This window comes from Muntiacus reevesi, chromosome 17 (assembly GCF_963930625.1).
Source record: "Muntiacus reevesi chromosome 17, mMunRee1.1, whole genome shotgun sequence".
NCBI classification, from domain to species: Eukaryota; Metazoa; Chordata; class Mammalia; order Artiodactyla; family Cervidae; genus Muntiacus; species Muntiacus reevesi.
In genome coordinates this window covers 965,767-987,977 of record NC_089265.1, presented here as the reverse complement: position 1 = coordinate 987,977, position 22,211 = coordinate 965,767, and the positions used below count along the sequence as shown (strand labels likewise).

Below are 22,211 nucleotides of genomic sequence, written 5' to 3'. Positions count from 1 at the left end.
GATTCAGGCTATTTCATAAAGTCAGATAACTTGTCTCCAGCATATTTCAGTGTGGAGTATGTCCTCTGAATCCAAGCCCTTCCTTCCCACTAATTACCGCACAGGAGACCCTGCTTGAAGGTCTGAATTCCACCAGTGCTGAGAGCTCAGAGCTCAAATGAATGTACAGCTCTAAGTCTGACAAGTGCCCCCACTTTCTGTTTTCAGCACTGTCTCCTTTCTTACCCTGACTGTAGTTATGTTTTGTGCAAAACATGTTATTCTCATGACGGCGTGAAAAGCTTTCTTTCGAGAGAAGATGGAGGCAGGGAGCGGGGAGTCCAGGTACAGCTATGCCCAAGCAGCAGGGCATCCTTGCTGGGCTGAACGCCAGTGAACAGAGGCTCCTGCTGCCCAGGCTCCGACCACGAGAGCGGTCCCCGTGTTCCATCTGACCCTGAACTGTGCATGTGCCCAGCTCTCCTCACTAGGCTCAGAGCACCCAGGACAGGCCCCGAGACGAGGGGCGGCCCACAGCTGCAGGGTGACCCTGGGCGGACAGTTTACAGCATGAAGCCGCCTTCAGCGTGCGTCCCTGTCACTCTTGGGGGGTAGGTCTCATCTTCTCTGTCACCATCTGGGGGTTGCTCTCCAGTCGCAGCCCCTCTGGGCTCAGCTTCCTCACAAGCAAAATCAGTAGAGCAGGCTACATTTTCGCTCTAAAGTTCAGATTATCTGCTTCAGGAAGTGAGAAATAATCCTGAATAACACCAACCGGAGACGGGAGACCAGGGTGCCTGAGTCAGCTCTACTGCTAATGAGCCGTCTCCTATCGTTCTGGGATGCTGTTCCTGTCCTAATTTTTTTCAAAAGGAATAGTCATTGCAGAAAGTCCAAGTCTCAGAAAGTCAAAGTGCTGGGACAATGAAGTCAAGTGGAGTCTTCCCCCAAACCACCCAGCCTCACAGCTCCCCGGCCCTGACCCCAGGGATCAGCACTGCTTGAGCTCAGAGCTCTCCCCCCAGGGCCTCCACTGTGGATACCTGCATGCAGCTCCCAGTTTGGGCTTCTGTGTGTTGAGAGCAGCAGGATCATGTGTATGCATCTTCCCTGGTGACGTTTCATGTTCCACGGCCGTCAGGGATGCCCCTCTGCATCACCCCCAAGCTGAGCCGCACCCCAGGTGCACAGGCAGACAGGCCAGGCTTTATCAAGGGCACACGCGTCCTCGAGGGCTCACTAGCAGGAGCCCAGCAGCCGTGAAGATCCTTGCACAACATGAGCGCTTGCTTTGAGCTTCCTATGGGAAAAGTTTCCAGACCCTGTCAGGTCCAAGGGTGTGTGAATTTCAGTTAATGAGTGCAGCCACGCTGCCCTTAAGAAGATCTTACGACCTCATCTTTATCTGTAAAAGGAGGCGAGAACAGATGATCCTTTCCCCATCTTTTTCTAACTGAACATTCAATGCAGCTCAACAGAGACACTTTAAAGCCAGAACAGAGGACAGGGTGGCATGAGATCCAGCCGCCTGTCAGCAAGTCCATGCCTTCTAGGCCCTGTCCTCACGAGCAAGTATCGAGACTGTTTGGCTTTGGTCTCAGTTGCCGAAGAACGCTTTTCCCCTTGGCAGCAGGGCTAGCCAGAAATGGAAGTGCCGCCTTGTCTACAAGGGGCTAAGAGACAGCTCCTGGCATTTGCTGCGCCATCACTTTCTGCTTTCCCTTGTTTAATGGACAAAACACTCCCTCACAGTGTGGCTCTCAAATTCAGTGCGTGTCACAGTCACCCAGGCCTCAAGGACCGACCCGCAAGGTTTCTAAAGATCTTCCAGGTGATGCTGGTGTGCAGAGCATGGCTTTTCAGGACGCTCTTTAGTCACTGGGTGTGTTCACGTGCTGCTGCTTCAGTCGTATCCGACTCTCTGCCATTCCATGGACTGTAGCCCGTCAGTCTCCTCTGTCCATGGGATTCTGCAGGCAAGAATGCTGGAGTGGGTTGCCATGTCCTCCTCCAGGGGATCTTCCCGACCCAGGGATGGAACCTGGGTCTCTTATGTCTCCTGTGCTTCCTGCATTGCAGGTGGGTTCTTTGCTGCTGAGCCACAGGGGAATCACTGGGCAGAAATCTGCAGTTCGAGGACCACCACCTGACTCTGAGAAGACTGAATTTACGGGAGTTTAGATAACAGTCAGTTACCTTTAACGACCACACCAAGCCTTCCCTCTGCTCCAGGTCAGCACCGGGCAGGAACAAGCCAGCTGCCCCGCCCACGTGGACGGGTCGCCGAGCCCCCCTTCTGCCCCACGCCCACTCCGCACAGGAACTGGGACTTGAGTGCACGTAACACAACCGCAGGAGAATTCCACCTCTTTGTGTTTCTCACAAAGGACACTCTTTGTTGACCAAATGGTGAAAGGTACTGACACTGATGCCTTCTGGTAATCACCAGGTACGTACAGACACTCGAATGACACACCTCAGACTGACAGACTCAGCTCTCAGTGACCCACGTTCTGAAAGCAAACGGGAGAGAACAGGCGATGGGAACCTGAAGCTCCACCTGACTGCAGGCAGTGGGCCGCACGGCACTGCCACGGACTTCCTGTCCTAGGTCTGCGGTCTGAGCGTGACTGCCGCGGGTGTGGAGGTGACTCAAGCTTCATGTTCTGTACTTGTGTCGGGATGGTGGATTCTGCTGGGAGGAAGAGTGCAGGTCACGGGACAAAGACCCAGAACTGCAAGGCACACGTCACGCCACAGGCTCTTCCCCTGGCGGGTGTGACCCACCTGGCTCACGGTTTTCAAAGCACACTGAACTCATGTTACAGTGGATGATTTAGTGACAAAACGGCCGGAGGGCCGTCCGCGAGGGGGAGGAGACAGAGGTGCAGAGACGCCTTTCTGGAACAGGATGCGCCATCTCAGAGGCGGTGCCTCTGAGCCCTGCCCCACCCTCTTGGGAGGGGATCCTTGGGCACATGGGCACTTTCCAGCAGGCAGGTCCGCCAAGGTCCAGGGGCACGTGCTGTACTGTCCTCTAAGGCCAAGCCTGTGCTTCTGGCCAACGCCTTCCAAGACTTGGTCAGTTGAGTTTTTAATTTGAATAAATCTTTCTTTAAAAAATTTTTTAAAAATGATTTTGGAGTTTTTTAAACTCCTATCTTATAGGTGATCAAAATCAGACGCTACTGAAAAAAGTGACAAGCAGGTCCCTGAATTCCTTTTGAAAGCCTCTGGAGAGAGTCTACAGCCCTGTGCTCAGTCTGTGAACGTGGCCCTCTGGCAGAGCTATCTGCACATTTCCTGTGACACTCTGGTGTGAGAGCCCGGCCAGGCCTTTGCAACCCCCTCCCCGTGGGGTCCGCTCCAGCCACGAAGCTGAACACCCCACTGTCTTGCACACACACGGCCTCTGGACATGACCCCCCAGAGGCCTTCTGCAGCCATGGTCACTTAAGCCAACTTCCCCCGGCCACGCGTTGCTTGCTGTCTCCCCAACCTCCCCTGCACCAGGAGGGCTGGTCGTGCTTCTCCAAGGCCTCCTCACCATCCACTTCCACCGCTGGCCTCCCCCCCACCCTGCACTCACTCAGGTGGGGGGGCTGTACATGCTCTGGGTCAGTGAGTGAGTGCCCAAGTCTCCGTTGAGTGGCTGACACTGACTCAGTGCTCACTTTTTAGAGCATAAGGAGAGGTTCCCTGTATGTCCTCCCCAACTGCCATCATGTCACACTTGGAAATCATCTTCCTTTCATTAGGAAGTTGGCAGGGAAGACGGGCCGTGGAAAGTCACAGCTCAGGTTCCGAGGCACAGCTGTTTCCCCCTCACTGAGTCTAATAAATCTCAGGTCACATTAGAGTTCCACGGATACCGTGCAGTGAGGTCTTGTGTTGTAAGACTCAATACAGAAGCACACAAAACGCTCTGAAAATGAACAGTACCATTAGGTATCTGCTGAATATCTGTTGAATTGATGTATAAAGAAGTCGTCTGCACTCAGGTATGGAGACAGGCCAGCCAGGAACTGCCTTTACCACCAGGCACGTCCGCTCATGAGAGCCAACTTCTGATGCAACTGAGTCACGGCTTTCTGGAGGAATTGCGGCCGAAGGCAGAACAGAAAGAAACACAGAGCCCTCTGCCTGTGGACGTGCAGCTGCTTCGTGGCTGACGACGCAGGTATATGCATTGACAAGGCCAGCTTCCTGCTTGCACCAGGAAGCAGAGTGCCAAGACGGCCGGACCTGCCCTCGGCGCCAACACAGGCGCCCGTGGGAGACGCTGCGGTGATGCCTGCGGCAGTGGGAGGGCCCCCAGGCTCGGCGAGGCATGCAGCTGTGGCAGGAAGTCTGGGCCTCTGCAATGCCGCTTCTGGCCCAGGTGCCTGGTCCTTGGCCTGGGCTTGCCCCAAATGACATCGCTGGAGCCACACCGCGCCTCACAGTGGCCTCCGCATTCGATGAGCCCCGTTACCCAGCTCGGCTGCGTCTCCCAGAACCTAATATGGAAGACTTCTGAGTCACGGGCTAGACCGCCTCGGCTGTTAAAAAATAGCAGAGCGTTTACTAACCACACTTGGCAACCAGCGCCCGTTCAAAGAGGCTGCCTGCTCCACAGCACCGCTGCCCAGCCTGGCAGCTCTGACTATAGCAAGGACCACCCAGCCCTGTGCATCCCACGGTCCAGCACATGGGACCTCTGGAAATCAAAGTGAAACCTGAAATGCTCTTTCTAAAGTATGTGAATATCACTACAGCTCAACAGAGACGAGCAGCCCCTGACCAGGCGGAACCAGAGATTTCTGAAAACTTTCTCGGGGCCTGGCTTAGAGATTACAGCAACTCATTAATTATCCTGTGTTTCCCAAATTATACTCTATCTGAAGGGTGTTATCTCCTGAAATATAAATCAGCACACAATGTTCCAGGAGGCTTGGCGGTACATCTCATTTTTGCTACATGGTGCACGGCAGTGAGTTTTGTGGCAGGCACAATTCCCTTCGGGCAAGGCCACGGGGCCAAACTCAAGAGGGTAGAGCTGGGTCAGACGACGTGGGGTATCTCCCTGGTCACCGTGCACCAAGACATGCGTGCACAGCTAACACAGCTGCATATTTGTGTAAACACCGCTCTCACCATCGTGGGGTAATGGGAACCTGAGGTTTCTGTGGCGCTTTTCTTTCTAACAGCTTTTTGCTGATGATGCATAGGCTGATACTCTGAACGAGAACGTGGCACTTCCTGTCTGAGATCCAAGCTTTTCGTGGTCCAAGACCCGGGAACCGTATCCCAGAGTCCTCAGTGTTCAGTCTAGCTCCCCTGGAGAGCAGGCTGACGAGGGGCAGAGGTGGGCGAGAGGCTCTCATCTCTGTCCCCATACAGCTAAGGGGCGCCTCAGGGCATCTTGCCCAGCCTGCTACTCTGCTGGAGGACAACAGAGACGGGGCAACGCCGGGGCTCCGGGGGAACAGCCGGCTGTGCACGGCCCGAGCCAGAAGGACCTGCTCGTCTGAAGACTGGCTCTCTGTGAATGGTTCAGGAAGCAAAAGGGGGTGACCTAGAGCGACAGACCAGAAGGTCACAGGTGCATGTCAAGCCCGCAGAGCTACATCATCAGTGAGACAGACCTCCACCAGGCGCAGGCTTGGGGGTGGCCCTGGCCAAAACCAGGTGCTGCAGACCTCACCAGGAGGCCCGGCCGGTCAGCCCGACCTGTGGCTGCAAACACCGCAGGCTTCAGTGGGCCTGCCGGGAGCAGCAGTGCCCACAGGACCTCCTTGACTCCTAATTTCAGCTGAGGCCTGCTGGCAACAAAAGTGATTGTCTGGCTTTTTTTTTTTTTAATTATTAATGAAAATTGCAGAAGACAAACTATTTGAAACTGACCTAATTACGCTGATGGAAGGATGAGCGGGTTATTTCAAAGTCAGAACAGGATCCAAAAGACACTTTGTAAAAGAGACTCAAACCAAAGGTTGAGAGCAGCCCCCTCCCCGGACACTCAGCCTTCACGGCTCTCAGGTGACTGACAGCGTCAGCCTGGCCGTGCGACTCCGGGACTGCACACAGCTGCTCTGAGGTCAGACGCAGGGGGCCATGACCGCCGCACAGCACAGGCCAGGCACTCTGCACTATCAGGGGACTTTTCAAATACACACGATTACAGATTCAGGTAAAGACAGCAGGAAAACTGAACCACTGGGTAAACACTCAGGACTCCAGTCTGATTATCCCTCTCTTCATGCACATTTCAGAGAAGTATTTGGCTTAGTAACTAGAGAAGATCAAACAATGGGATTAGAAAGAAGATAAACCCACAGGTAGAAGGAGCCCTGGGCAGAGGGGCAGAGCCACGTGGGTCCTGCTTGGGAGCTACAGCCGCAGAGACACTGAAGGGGCGGGCGGGGGGGAGAACCCACCCAGAGGCCTCCACGAGCATTGCTTCCCCAGGTGAGCCGGGGTCCGGAATTCTCAACATGTAACACTGACCTTGAACCGCTTTCCTCCTGAACCTGCAATCAGTGCTCTCGATCGGACTCTACCAGATCTGCCATCTGTGAGGAAGCCCCCAGGAAACCCTGCAGCCATGCTGGGTGCACACTTCCAAATGTAGCAGCCCCCCGCGCCACCCTTGTGGGATGGGGGAAGAGCTGGAAAGAGAAGCCAGCAGGAGCCAGGGGACCGGCCCTCCTGCAGCTTCAGGGAGTCTTGGCCGAGTGCATGCGTCACACTGTCCATCTGCCCAGTGGAGCGCAGGACCCCTGCCCCGCCCCGCCCAGCCCCCTGCAGGGACCACGAAGGTCCTGAAGTGTGACATGAACAGGATTTGGCCTCATACCCAGCCCCGGGGCCCCACAGTCTCGACCTTGACATGCCTGTCATGGGCGCATGCTCGGGCTTTCCTAAATCTCCAAGTATCAACTCATTCCACACAATTTCTCTTTCGTTGGTACCGTGGAGCAAGGATGCCCACTGGGGTAGAGAAGTCTGGCAGCTTTGTGCGGGTGGAGGGCACTGGCGCTCACAGTGGCTGCTGAGTGGCTCTGCGGGGAAGCAGTACAATTCTGTCTGTCCGCAAGCTGACAGCCCCGCCCACCCCCCGCCCCCGCCCCCGTCACGGGAAAACGGGCGAAAGATGCTGAGCTTGGACCACTTCCTTCACATCCCTGGAGGATGCTTCTGCCTTGCAAAGAGACCTGCGGGCTCAGGTACCACTCTCTCCTGCAAATAAAAGCTCCCCTTGGGGCATCCCTGGTGGCTCAGTGGTAAACAATCTGCCTGCCAATGCAGGAGACACAGGTTCCAGCCCTGATCTGGGAAGATCCCCCACATCTGGGAGCAACTAAGCCCGTGCACCATGACTCCTGAGCTCGTGCTCCAGAGCCCAGGAGCCGAAACTATTGAAGCCCGCGTGCTCACAATGAGGGAAGCCGCCAGAACGCCGCACCTAGGGAGTAGCCCTTACTCTCCACAACTAGAGAAAGCCTGAGCAGCAACAAAGACCCACCACACCTAGAAAACAATTTTTTTTTTAAAGCTCCCCTTAGAGACCACACTCAGCCCCTTGCCCCCTGTCTGGGCATCCTGACCTCAGCTGCCAAGACAGTCTACAAGTGCTGGTGCAGACTTTGGGCACTCACACTCTCTGTATGACACAACCGTGTGAGCCCCGAGAGAAGCATGGAGGGCACCCGAATTTGCGTCTCTCTTGATGAGTGCCTCAAACAGACACTTGTACATGTCCTACACAAACTCATCCAAGGTGTAGTTAAGAAGACGCGTGGAAAACAAGGCTCTTCCAGGAGAAACTACAAACTCTCTATCTCCAGTTCTGAGTTGGTTCACCTGTGGTTTTACTGGACATGCTTTACTTCTGTGCTCTTTCACTGGACAGGTTTTTCAGACCAGAACTTAGTCCAGTGACAGGATTTTCATGCCACTTCCCAACACTGGGAGTCCCACGTCCCCACTCTCCGCTCTCCTTTGGGGCAGGGCCATTCTTCCCAGGGATTACCTGTGGTGATAATCCTGCAGCTCTGCCCAACTCCGGCTTCCTGGAACACCGCACACGGGTGCTCACTTGCCTCCCGGTCACCTCTCTGGTCCAACGCACCATTGGCCTTTCCCTCGGGGCTGCTCCAACTCTTGCCCTGGCTTGTTACTCAGCAGGACCCTGGGCACAACGCTCCCCCCACCACTCACACACCACCAAAGCCAGCTGCAGCTAAGCTCACCTTCTAACTAGGGAATGAACGAGGACTCCAAACCCTTCAACCAGGTCCTCTGCCACCAGCTCACTGAGACCGAAGTGTCTTTCCAGCATGGTTCCAACCAGCCGGTGGCTCCCCGGCCCCAGGAGGCGGTCACCCAGCAGCACGCAGAGCAGTGAGGTTTCATTCAGGTCCCTGCCAGGCAGGGACACAGAGAGCACACAGTTGAGAGCGGTCTCACAGTCCAGACTCGACCTCACCATTACAGAGGGGAGCGCGGCTCAGCGAGTTAACCGCCAACAGAAGGAGCTGCTGTCTCAGGAATCATTACTATCGAGCGCCCCAGAGCAGGGAGCAATCACTGATGACCAGGGTAGGAGGCATGCAGTGACATTTCTGGGTCAGCATGCAGGAGGTGGACTGCAGTCACTCGGCAGAGCCTGACCATCGTCTACCAAGTGCAGGCTCCACTCCATGTAAGGCACCCAGAAGAACAGCAGAGCCTCCGCTCCGGAGGGCCAGGGGATGGTGCGTCTCTGGGGTCCTGGACAGGCCACCAGTCAGGTGCAGGCGCCTCCCCAGGTGACCGTCATACCTCCTCTCAGCAAATACCCAGACCTGCTTGCAGGCAAAGACCTGCTTCCTGCTTCACTGAGAAGACAGGAAGACCACCCTCCCCTCCACCCTCCCCTCGTCCCACGGCTACATCTATCCACACCTGCCCCCTGGCCCGCGGACCCCACCTACTTTGCAGAACCACAGATGAGCCATCTGAGGCGCTCGATGAGGCACTCTGACCCAGGCTGTCCCTGTGTCTCTCCGGAGCTCTGGCGGACGAGGTCAAGCCCTTGGTCCACACGCCCAGGTGCCTCCCCAGGCACCTGGATGGGATGTTAGGCTGAGGGTGGCCGCGGTGTAACAGCCGCTTCTACAAAGTGCCAGGGCCTGCCTGGGGGAGCGACGCCGCCCCACTCACTCCCAGACTCGCTCTGTCTGTCCACAGTCGCTCCTCTGCCTGTCTCCTGCCTCCCTGGACAGACGCCCAGTCTCGCTGCTGCTCCTTCCGCGGGGGTCCATCCCCTCCCCTGCCCCCCAACACCAGCAGAGCTAGCTGCAGCCCTGGATGGCTAGCTCGCTTTGTTTACCATTTGTCTCCCATCACTAGGAGACAAGCTGCATGAAGGCAAAGGTTTTGCCTATTGAGGTGTCCATTTGGGTCCTGACTTTCTTCCCAGAGTCTAGCCAGGGCCTGGGGCTTGGGACATGTCCAGCAAGACCGGTCCAGCCCTGCCTCTGGAGACCTGCTGGCTCTGGGAAAACTCTTACCCGCTTATTGCATCATTTTTAAGATGGGGGTGCTGACAGTATTTACTACGTGGGATTATGGTGAGGATTAAATGGCATGAAGTATGTTACACACTGTAGCACACTTTCTGGTAGAGGGCAAGTGCACAAGGGTATTTACAACATGGTTATTCAGAATATCATAATTATACGCCAGCGTTCAAATGAACTGAACCCAAGAGATATTTGTTTGGGAATTTTGTGCACTGGCATCAAAAATGAATGAGTGAATGAATAAAACACCTGGGACTTTCTGTTATTAAAGATTTTGAACCTGACTTCACAGACACTGAATGCAAAATCTAGCAATGCTGACGTGAGGGTTCTAGAGGAAAGATGATGTTCACAGTAACGAGGTCATATCCACCATCAGGCAGTCCCCGCTGACGGGCCATCAGAGGAGATCCCGGCCTGCCGGCTGGACCACTGGACTCACCGTGTTCACCCCCTCTGGTGCTAGCTACAGCTACGCCCCCCAACGCCCCCAGCTCTGTGTCTCCAGGATGGCGTCTCTGTGGGTACAGGGGGAGCATGGGAGGAAATGTATCTTTCTAGGTGCCTTTATCTTTGAGGGTTTAAATGGAGAAACAGAAGGTGGGGGCCTTTTGGCCACTGTTGCTGGGATTAGAATCTAGAAAAAAAATAAATCGACTTGGAGTTCTGAGTGCATTCCCCACAAGACTGTGTTATCTATGTGGCTCCATGCTATGGTTTCACTAACAAAGCAGAATGCTCTGACCTGTCCTGAGAACCTGACCCCAGAGGACACGGTTCCACGAAAGAGTTTTCAAAGTTCCCAGCATAGGATTTACAAACACACACACTCCCCACACAGCCCATCCTAAAGTGCACAGCGCTTACGGTTCACGTGCCACGAAGAGTGGGCCAGTGTGCAGTCTGTGCCCGGAGGCCCAGGGCGCCTCCTTCCCAAGGGGTGTGGGCCCCTGGTCCCCATTCCAGATAGTCGGGCACATGCCCTTCGGGGCCCAGGAAGTGGTAGCTGCCTCCCCAAGTTTCCTTCCTCCCCCGGCCACAGGTGTCAGTTCTTTTTAATGTGGTTTTGTATGTCTTCTTAGCGATCTGTTTTGACCATGTCTATGTGGGAAAAAATTAGAAAGTTTTACTAAAAACTCCTAAAACCACTATTTGCTCATTTCTCTGGCTGACACACTTGGCCTGCAAAGGGCAGCTTCTCCCTCAGGAGGAACTCTTTCCCATCAAATAAGCCTCTCCACTTTCCCTACGTCCAGGCCACGCTGACAGCAGTGTCTTCCTTTCCTGCAGCGGAGGCACCCTAGCAGCTGGGCCACTGGGCACCAGGTGGCCTGACACGGAGCTGCCGTGAGCCGGCACCCTTATTCTCGGCCCACCCCCTGGTCCTCCGGATCCACACACACAAGTCAGAAGGGCGAGGCTCATCCGTCACCGTCAACCATAAAGCACTGCCAGCAGCAAAGATGTCCTGCTGACGGGGAAAGGTCCTCCTATGATCGTGGTGGCTGCAGAAAGCCGTCCAGGGCACTGGCGTCAGTAGGCATCTCTCCCTCCTGACCCCTCAGGCCTGCCTTCCTGCTGCTTTCCCTCCTGCCTCTCCTACAAGCTGCAGCTCTTGCTCTCTCCTGGAGCAAACTGTTCTCATCCAGCACCTCTCATTTTTCATTTTTCCATACAGTCTGATCAGAGCTGCCCCAGGAAACAAACCCGACTGACCGAGTGCAATCCTGCAGGGCATTTCTAGAGCCAGCAACCTGGGAGGCAGCGAGGGGAAGGCCCCAGGCCCACTCTACGGCCACCAGCCCACATCTTTACGAACTGGTGGAATTCCACTGCCCCTGTGTCTCCGAAGAGCTGACATGCATGAATGCAAGAAGATGTTCACACGAAAATGTGCTCAGTGACATACTTTTGTAGTGTATATTCAGTGTCTACTTCCTTCATTTGCTTGGAGAAGAGAATTGCTTTGCCACCTAAAGAAGAGTCGGCAGTCTGAGAAATAAATCTCCATTGCCCAGTGTCTATCTGGATCTTCTGAAACAAGCTGAAAAAGCACATCACATGTTGATATGAAACTGTTTACATGGAAATATACACAAAGGAGATGGCAATGTCTAAAACATATCTTCACTGTTCCCAACAACTGTGAATGGAATCTGGAAACTGGGGGGAAAAAATCAATAATTGTTTGGACAATCAATAGTTGTGTGAATGAATTGGTAACTTTTTAGAAATAATGACTCCAGCATCTTGAGCAATGTAGACTCCTTGATAATTTCCAAGAAATACTTCATAATTCAGTAATAATGAGTGATTTTAAATAGAGTGTAAGACTCAGTACAGTCTACGGAAAATATTTTGGGGAAAAAAAGGAACTATTCTCAAAAGTAATACAAGAATTACAACTCTTGAGAAAATAACACAATAAAGTTTTTCAAGATCAAGGGCAATGCAGTGTTGTAGGTGGCATTCCACCGGTACTACAAGAGTCAAGTGAAACCCAGAGCCCACAAGCCTCTAATGAAGCGCCAGAGGGCCCCTTTAACTAGGACACTGACCTATTGTTCCCCAAGTCAACCTATTGTTCCCCAAGTCTCGTCCTCACCTGGGAACTCACTGAGTGTGCACTTATTACAGCATTCCATCAGGCGGGCTACTGACCAGACCAGCTGTCGGAGTATTATGATTCACGGGTTTCACAGCCACAGAAGACAAAGCTGTGTTATTGTCAATCATCTACCCCCATCACTTCACCCAGAGCACAGAGCGTTCACACGCCCCAAATGATAGCAAGGATGCTCACAGGCCTAGTTTCTTACTAAGGGATGTGGTGTGGGCCCCGGGCAACATCCCCTGCTCCTTCTTATTCAAAACACAAAGTAGACTAAACACCAAGTAACTCTAATTTTGTACAAAATAAACAGAATAAATAAAAATACAGCTAAGGGGTAAGTTGGGAAGCATGTTGATCATATATAGCGGTCGTCTATTTCTGATACAGCCACTTCCTCTCTCCAGGTGGAACTCTTCTGGTCACTCTAAGACACAGGGTCGCCCACTTTTACTAAACCAAACCCACGAGAGCAGACCAGGGAAAAAACAAAATTCAGTCAAACCTCTCATCACTAAATCAAAGCTCACCAGCTTTTCAGGAGAAAAAGCCCCTCTTTCGTTGGTGATGAGAAAATTCAGTAAAAAGTTGATGACTTTGTATTGTGCTCAGAAGCAAATCAACATTCACTCCCTGGACGACTAATCCTTAGGCAGTGTCCGTTACTGCGACAAGACCCTTCATAACACCAACCAAGACTGTGTTCTTCTCCAGGGCAGAGCCCAGCGGTGTCCGAGGCCCGCAGACCACTGCGAGCAGGGTGTGGGGGTGAGGGAGGGCGGGGGAGGGGTGTGGGGGTGAGGGAAGGTGGGGGAGGGGTGTGGGGTGAGGGAAGGGTACGGGTGGGGAGGGGTGTGGGGGTGAGGGAGGGTGGGGGAGGGGTGTGGGGGTGAGGGAGGGTGGGGGAGGAGTGTGGGGTGGGGGAGGGCGGGGGAGGGGTGTGGGGGTGAGGGAGGTGGGGGAGGGGTGTGGGGGTGAGGGAGGGGTGTGGGGTGAGGGAAGGGTGTGGGGGTGAGGGAGGGTGGGGGAGGGGTGTGGGGGTGAGGGAGGGTGGGGGAGGGGCGGGGTGGGGCAGGATGGGAAGGGGCGGCCTTCCCCGCGCACGCCACCAGGGAGACTCCGGTCTTCCCGCCTCTGAGGCCAGGGTGTGTCCTCCCTGCCCGTCTCTGGGACCCTGGGACCCCAGGTCTCAAGCAGCCCGGTCTGTTCAGGCTCCTGGAGACCCAGTTCAGACGAGTTCGGAGCTCAGAGATCCCCGGCTCGGCTGGGGCCTCTGGGCGTCCCCTGGCGAGCACGGCGGCTCCGGACCCAGCACACTCGCGGCCCACAACCTCACCCCGCTCCGCGGTGAACCAGACCCGGGCGGCGGGAGCCCCTGGGCTCCGAGCGCAAGGCCTCCCGGCCCCGCGCCCCCGGCGGGCCGGCGCCTCCTCCCTCGAGCTGGGACTCTCGGCGTGCCGGCGCCTGCAGAGCAGGGTGAAAGGAGGGCCGGACTCCCCCGGCCGCCCGCGGCGGAACGAGGTCACTCCCACCCGCTCCTCGCAAGCTGCCCGCGGTCCACGGCCGTCCCCTACTCTTTGGCACCGATCTGGTCCCAGGCGCCCGAGCTGCGCTCTGCCCGCAGGGCCGGGAGGACTCAGCGGACCGCGGCGGGCGGGGCCCTGGGCTGCCGCCCACCGACCAACCCCCCTTCCCCGTCCTCGAGGCCTTCCTACCTGCCGTCCGGCTGCGCTCCGCCGCTCCGGACCCTCAGAGCCACGGGCCCAGGACCCGCGTGGAGCGCGCACCCGCCGGGGTGCCTCCGGAGGCCGGACGCCCCGCCCGAGCGCCCGGGCAATAAGAGTCCGCGGGGAGGGGGCGGGGCGGGGCGGGGGCGGCGCCGGCCCGGGAAGGGAGCGGTGGGGGCGGAGGGGAGGGCCCGGCGGAAGGCAGCCCCCCACCCGCCGCGCCCCCCGGGTCGGCCCGAGTCCCGGGCAGCACTGGGACAACTGGGCTTTCGGGAAACTTCCAGGAGTAATGGATAACGGGAAAGAATTCCACCTTTTTTCTAAGCCAAGAGGGATGTCGGCTGCCTGCCGGGTGATCTGCCCCAGGTTTTTATCTTTATGAGGAGCGGCCAGGCCCTGGGCCCCAGGCACATTCCAGCGCCCCGGGCGGGAGTCCAGGGTTCAGCACCTAGCCACCAGTGCCAGCAGAGTCGGCGCCGCGTAAACCCCGCAGCACAAAGACCGCGTGGAAGGCGCCTTTCTTTTCCGAGGGGGAGAGGTGACAATGTCTGGGCTTCCACGAATCCGCTCACTCTGTTCGCTTATCAATGAATAACTGAATTCGGGGCCCTGAGGGTGAGAAGCGCCAGGCGTTCCGGTTTCGCAATGTCTCAGGAACGCGGTCCCTGTCCTGTGATCTCGGTCATAAACTTCTAGAGGCCCTGAGTCACTTGGTTTAACCCAGTACGCAGGGATTTCTATGGAACTGTTTTCAAGGAGGAAATGGACTCCTAAACTCCAGACTTCCTCATGTAACCGTGTGACTTTCGGCGGCCTCCACCCTGAAGCCAGGTTGTGTCTTCTCCCATCACTAACCCAGCTCAGGACCCTCGCTCTGGGGGGTCCCCCGAGCAGTTGGGTCAGCAGTTATTTCCGGCCTGCTCCTCCTACACAGCGCCCGCTCCTTGACCGCCAAAGCCACAGCTCTCCTACTCAGGACCAACTCTCACAAAAACGAGCAGATAAACACTAACGGTTCACAGTTGCTGAGCATCCAGGGTTGTGCCTAGCCCTTTCTGTAAATGGTCACCAAGAAAATGCCAGTCATTTCCGTCTAGGTCTGCGGGCCACTGGCCGTGGTAACCAGTCCAGTAATCCTATCCCTGCCTTCAGTATTAACATGGAACAATAGGCTTTCTGGGTTCACAGACCTGAGACAGGAACTCTACCATCTCTCTCTCTCCCTGAAATAAATGATTTTTAGATTAAACACGATGTCTGTAAGATACCCAAAGAGGACGTTTGCCCGTGATTGAAGCCTCAGAGATAAAACACTCTGTTAGAGGGTGCAGTGTTCTTGTCCAGACTCCCGCCTGTGCATCTCAACACACACTCAATGCACAGATTAGAGCATCACTCACAGATGAGTCTGTAACCTACAAGATGCTGTAGCCACCTTTCCAGGTCTACTACATAACTTTATTCTCTCTTGATTTTTGCAAGGAACAGAGGTAAAAAGTTCAGGACGTCACGGCTTAACTTTGCCTTTCAACTTTGGTGTGCTCATTCCTAGGCAAGTGGCTGTTAGGGATACAGGAATGATACCACTTGTGTTCTGCAGGGTTTTCTCGGAGGCTGGAGTTGACATTCTGAAATGGGAGTTAGGACTTAGTGGTCTGTGCCGTTTTAACTGTGGAACTCTGGAGTTTAAATTTTTTTTCATAGTGATGGGATTAATTTGATGAACTTTAAAGCTACAGTTCTTAAAGGTTATGATTTGATGATGTAGAAGTCCATTCTCAACACAGAATTCTTCTCTGTAAGCCCAGAGAGAACACAGTGGATGAGTCTGCCGTGTGCTGCGCTGTGTTTAGGTGCTCAGTCATGACTGACGTTGCGACCCCATAGACTGTAGCCCGCCAGGCTCCTCTGTCCATGGGGATTCTCCAGGCAAGAATACTGGAGTGGGTGGCCATGCCCTCCTCCAGAGGTAAGCATGAGTTACCACCAAAGAGTTGATGCCTTCAAACTGTGGTGCTGGAGCAGACTCCTCAGAGTCCCTTGGACAGCAAGTAGATCAAACTTGTCAATTCTAAGGAAAATCAACCCTGAATACTCATTGCAAGGACTGATGTTGAAGCTAAAGCTCGAGTATTTTGGTCATCTAATGCAAACAGTCAACTCATTGGAAAAGTCCCTGATGCTGGGAAAAGATTGAGGGCCCAAGAAGGTATCAGAGGATGTGATGGCTGGATGGCATCACCGATGCAATGGACATCGGTGTTGGGCAAACTTTGGGAGATGGTGAGGGAGAGGGAGGCCTGCTGTGCTGCAGTCCATGGGGTCACAAAGAGTCAGACACAACTGGGTGACTGGATAAGAACCACCAGCACCTCAAGTGTTTACCTGGCTTGGGAGAGTGTGTAGGATGGATGAGACCCACAGGGTTGGTGAACTGCCTGAAAACATCCATTCTGCTCCTGTCTAGAGGCAGCATGGAAGGGTGACCCAGAGATCTACCACCACTGCCTTACTCCAACTCAGGAGCCCAGAAACGGGAAGCAGTTTCCACTTCTCCAAGGTCCAGCAGAACTGAGAATGGACTTTCAGTTCTGAGTTTCAGAACTGAGAACACCGAGCTTTTTAATGCTTTCAACTTTTAAAGTTTCTATGCATGCAGCGGTGGAGGCGTAGGTACATCTTAGCGATCACGCTGGCACGTCCAGGATTTGTGACAAGAGTTATCAGTGCTGATAGGAGTGCTGCCAAGCTTGAGAAAGAACACGCCTCCCCTGGTGCACACTGAGACGCTGACCAGCAACCTTCTCCTTAGACTTCCTCCTCACTGTCCCTGAGCTCCAGCTTAGAACTGTCTGGCAGGGAGGAAGCAGGAAACGGTAGAGAACACACCTGCATCCAGTCTCACCCCAAGGGGCTGCATCTGGGACCCTCACTGCCTCCCCTGGGGGCGGGACAGGGGCATCCGGCTGAGTCTCCTTTAGAGTTTCCATCTCTAGGGTCACTTGGCACACTGGGGCTCAAACACCTAAGCTTCAAATGTTCAGATTTAATCTGAGATGAAGTAATGTGCTCAGCTGTCTGTCTGGAGAGGAGTATGGGGCAGTGAAGCTAATCTTTCAAACCATTCTTTTTTTTTCCTTTTCATATTCTCATGAAAAGAGTAAAGTGCAGGTGTTTAAAAAGCAAAATGGCAAAAGACACCAAAGAGCAAATGGCATCGCTGAACAAACATGATCCTGTCGGAGAGGCCGACTCCCAGGAGCTTTCCAGATGCAGACAGAGCGCTGACCGCTGGCTGGCAGCACACGGCCCCGATGTCGCACACGCTCAGAGCTGGGGCTAACGCTTTACCGAGTGAATGCGGTGACTGCTCACAGAATGTCCACTGGAAAAACCACCACCACAAGTCGGCACCCAGCCGTGTTAGAGCCAAGCATCTCTATTTCCCTTCCTTTTACATACATGGAGCAGTAAAAGGATGCTAGTATATCTTCAGGTGTTTTGCTTAAAATAGTATTTCAATGAAAATTACCCAAACCTTCAGATGTTCTCAGAAGATTCTTGGCCAGTGGGCTGGCACATCCTCTGTTGGGAGGTTTTTGCTATGTATTTCCTCTGAGTGATGAATGGTGAGTGTAACAGATGTTCTGATAGCAATTCAGTATAAGGGTCTATTTCCACTCACTTCTGGTGCTTTGATATTATTTTTCAAAACCTGTTTCTTTAGCTCTTGTTGAATTTTTAAAACCTACAAGATCTTGGCTCCATGGCCCATTTCTTCAATTGCAGAGATTACTTTTGCAAGGAATTCCAAATATGCTCAGCAAACAACAACAGACAGAAAAACAGCAGAGCAGTTTTAGATTGTGACTGATATGGATTCCAACTATAAATAATAGTATTTTTGGGAAAATGTTTCTGAGAGGACAGTGCTTAAGACCAGCCTTTGTTCTATGCATGTTTAAAATGAACACCTTCAAGAAGTCTTGGACCACTTTGAGTTTGGACTCTTTGTAATTAACTGCATCACTTAAGAAACATATGTTTCTGTGTCAATTATCAAATTATTTTAACGAAAGTGCGAAAGATTTTAAAACATGGATCTCCTCAAAAGGCTAAGCCCGTGCATTATCTGACCATGAATACGGACCAGTGGGGTAGAGGGAGGGCACAACTCCAAAGACAATTCATATTTTCAGCATAAAAGCAGAGTAGTGTATTCCAGTGGCCAAGAGCTTTCTGGCTCTTCCATTTGTACGTAACTTTTTATCAAGGGCAGGGAGAAAGGCTGGGGGGAAATACATGGGGCTGTTGTACTTGTGTAAGAGTGACTGGAGCCCAGTGGATATGTAATGCCACGTCAGAGGGACCGTGGCCGCCAGAAGGGCTGCAGTCGTGGAAGTTAAAGAAAGACGGTGAAACTGTAAACAGAAGAGCAGGCTGAGCTCGCCCGAGTACAGGAGGCCTTGAACCTGTAAAGGATTCCAGGCAAATCACAGAGGCAGACCAGCAGGAGCCACAGTCCCTGCTAGGCCGTTGCTGTGACCTTGAACTCAGCATTCTCATCTGTAAAATGATGGAAAGGCATTTCCCTTGGTGTGCCCTTGAGAAGATAAACGAGATGCTGCCTGGGCAGCCCCACCACAGTGCTTGGTAAGTGGGTGGAAGGGACTGGTTTCTTTCTTTCTTTCTTTTTTTTTTTTTTTTTTACCAAAATGAAGTCTAGTTTCTTTTCTTTTTCTTTCTTCTTTTTTTGTTTTGTTTTTGTTTCTGTTTTTTACAAAACACAGTACTTAGGAACAGAGTAAAAAGTAATAATCTGATACCATGCCAGTCATTTCACACATAGTCTCCCATTTTATCTGCTTCTTGAACCCACGGGAGGTCTGGCTGCTACCACACGGCCCTTCATGCAGAAGAGTGAGCACAGAGGCCAGGTGACCTGGCCAAGGAGGCAGAGCAGGCCAGGGCAGGAGCAACAGCGTGAACTGTTAGAATGTTACCTCTAGAGCCCAGACCGCAGGCTGTCTAACTCTGCAGTGAAAAGTACGTGCGAGTGGAAGGCCCGTCAACAGTCTCGGGACTCCATAATCTCCATCAGCAAATCCTTCCTCTTTCTCGCCCAGTTGTACCGTGCACAGGAACGTCTGCTTGGCATGCTGTGGCTCAGGCAGTTCTGAACACGTCCTGCTGCGCTCACGGAGAGTCTGACTCATTCCCCCCAAGTGCCCACTTCCCAGGCAGAGCAGCTGTGCCGGCTCCAGTGGAGTCACCGCTAGATTCCACAGGTTACTGAGAAGGCGCGGTTAAAAGTAGGAGTTTGCCTTTTTCTGTGATTCTGCTGAGGAAATGACGAAATACTGCAGTCAACTGGCTGGTCAGTTTAACTCTATCCTGCATAAGAAAAACCTTAAGCTGAGTCCTATAAACATAGTCACTGATACACACACAAAGGACATAGTGTGACACTGTATATCCATCGCAGTTTATGAAGTTACAGATGAGGTTTCTCTTGAAACCGATGATGCTGTGACAAAGAATCTTGTGTTGCTTTTTGTGTAGACTCCTCTGGACGCTTGGAAAATGAGCAGACCAGCCATCCTTCGACTCTGCTCCCAGAAATACAGGATGTCAGGCAACCTGGCGGCAGAGCCGGTGGTGCGTTGGGGAGCACTGAGCCCACGGGCGCAGACTGGGACCGTGTTACAGGAGGAGTCGAGCCTCTTTCCCGCGCCCTGAAACCCCCCGCACCAAATCCCTCACTTCCTAAACCAGAGGATCCGTCCAGTGCCTTGCCTTAGTAGACTAATCCTCTGGTTCAAATTAATGCTATTATGTTATCTGAAGTGCTTAATTATTTTCGCTTACGGAAATATGACTGGGTGCTGCAGTGAACGGTTTTCTAACAGAGATTTCCAAGTACTAAGAGAACTGTTGGGATTATTTCATGACAGAGATCTCTGATACACAGACTCTGGTACTGAAAGGGAATGAGGAGAGAGGGTGCAGTATGGTGAAATCAAATACTCCAGTTAAATTTGCTCTAAGAACAGACATTTAATGGATGCATTTTATATTAGAAAATCCCGACTGTATATCCTAAGACACTAGAGGAAATGTTGGTAACATCAGTAATTAAACAACTTATTTTATCTGATATATAGTTTATGTGTTTGATCAGTAAAACAACTGACTGGGCTATGAGTGAGTTACATTATACCACCTTGATACAACAAAGTACTAGATTTCAAGAGAAAAAAAGACTTTCCTCCAAGATTCCATTAGATTAAGGAATAGTCCCACTGTTACAAAGAATTGAGATTCTTCTTCTATCAGTGTATCATATTGTCTGTGTTTACAGTAACCTCAGAAAGAGTTAACTGAATCTGAGGTAATTTGGTCACTTCATGGGATAATGTCAAGAGAGTCTTCAATTCAAAGAACTGACTGTCCTAGCAGTGTTCTCAGATGGCCTTGTCTTTTATAACAAATAATGAATTGTGATGAAATGTGCACGTGGAGAGCTGGAAGAGAGAACACTGGTGAGGGAAACGAGTTTCGGGCACCTGTTTAAAGTGTGCACTCGGATGTATATACATCACTGCGTGTGTATCATATATACATATACGCCACAGAGAACCAGCCAGGACCTACTCTAGAGCACTGGGAACTCTGCTCAGTACTCTGTAACAAACTAAATGGGAGAAGAATTTAAAAAATGATACATGTATATGTAGGAATGAATCACTCTGCAGTTCACCTGAAATTAATACAACACTGTTCATCAACTATAATATAAAATAAAAATTTTAAAATAGATTAAAGAAGAGCCTCAGTGTTTTCAACTAAAAAATGAAGATATTGATACAATTATCTTCTTTGCATGATTGATGCAAAGATTAAATGTGTGAAAGTGAACACCTTTAAGAAGTTGTAGTTTCAGACAAAAGTTGACAAAGTGAGATTTGAAAGCTTTCAAGCAGGAGAAGCAGGAAGACAGTACCCACGGGGAAGGACTAACGGTACCCCTGCCTCCTTCAGATCGAGCCCTCTGCGCTGGACAGCCTTGCTGGACATGGGTGTGTCAGTGGCAGGACTGGACACGTCGCAGCCACTGCCGGCCTTGGTTCCTGAGTGCACGGATGGCAGCGTGGGTTCTGCCTCCCTTGTGGGCGGCTGGTAGAGGGCTGGTCCCACTCTGGTGCCTTGCCCCCTGTTGCTTGGGGAAAAGCATCAAGAAAAAAAGAAGCGAAAGAGGGCTAGTGCTCCATCACCAGCAGGCCAGCCAAGGCCAGGACAGCCACTGTCTGTATCCCTGGGCAGGGCTGGCTCAGCCACCAGTGTGGGCTCTGGCTCATGTCCTCCCACCGGTGGCAGCCCACCAACAAACGTTAAGCTTTACGTACTTTTTAACTCAAAAGGAAGGAAAATGAGTACACAGGGCTGTTACCAGGATAACTATGTAACAATAAACCTAACCTGGATTCCATCTATCGTTATGCTGATGCTGTTATAAAATTCAGATTTTTTAATGGAGGAAGAAACCTCAAAGGCAGAAGTGCCTGTGGCCTATGAACGTCCCAGGTCAGCCTGGTCATTGGTGGCTGCTGCTTGTCTGCGCCCGGCACACGTTGTTTCACTGGCTGTAAATCATGTCTGCCCCCTTGCCTCTCTGCAGGGCTGTGTGAACCTAAGGCAGTAGGTGTCACATGCTTTTCAAAGAAGAAGACAGGTTCTGTGTTCTCAGACTCTTTATCGTTTAAGTGGGAGACAGTCAGCTGTTAACAACAGGTGCTTTGCCATGGCTCATTCATGTGGACATTTCTTTTATGAGTTAATTAGTCATAACTCCCTCATGGGCAAAATGCACATCTGGGAAAATAAAACTGCCCACTGAGAGTGAGTTACTGGTGCGTAGGTGGAGCACAACCATCCCTTAAAAGGCTTAACGAGAACCCTGATGTACTCAGAAGCTGGACTGCCAGAATGGACATCATCAAAAAAGCTACAAACAATAAATGCTGGAGAGGGTGTGGAGAGAAGGGAGCCCTCCTACACTGCTGCTGGGAATGTAAACGCATGCAGCCACCATGCAGAACAGTACGAAGGTTCCTGAAAAACTAAACACAGAGCTACCTTGTAACCCCAAATCCCACTCCTAGGCCTATATCTGGAGAAAACCGTAATTAAGACACATGTACCCCAAAGTTAAAAGCAGAGCCATTATTTTGCCAACAAAGGTCCGTCTAGTCAAGGCTATGGTTTTTCCAGTGATCATGTATGGATGTGAGAGCTGGACTGTGAAGAAAGTTGAATGCCGAAAAATTGATGCTTTTGAACTGTGGT

At 52.5% G+C, this 22,211-nt stretch overlaps 1 protein-coding gene across 7 annotated transcripts in view; it reads right to left on the bottom strand.

The window, feature by feature from the left end:
- The window catches only part of PALLD (palladin, cytoskeletal associated protein), a 373,189-nt gene that overhangs the window by 58,031 nt on the left and 292,947 nt on the right, over positions 1-22,211 (bottom strand). For 2 of the 7 annotated variants that reach the window (XM_065908295.1, XM_065908296.1), the window contains exon 1: positions 13,854-13,988. The exons of the other annotated variants lie outside the window; for them this stretch is intronic. The gene's annotated coding sequence lies outside the window, so the exon portion shown is untranslated. Of the gene's footprint in view, positions 1-13,853; positions 13,989-22,211 lie in introns of those variants that run through there. 7 annotated transcript variants of the gene reach the window in all.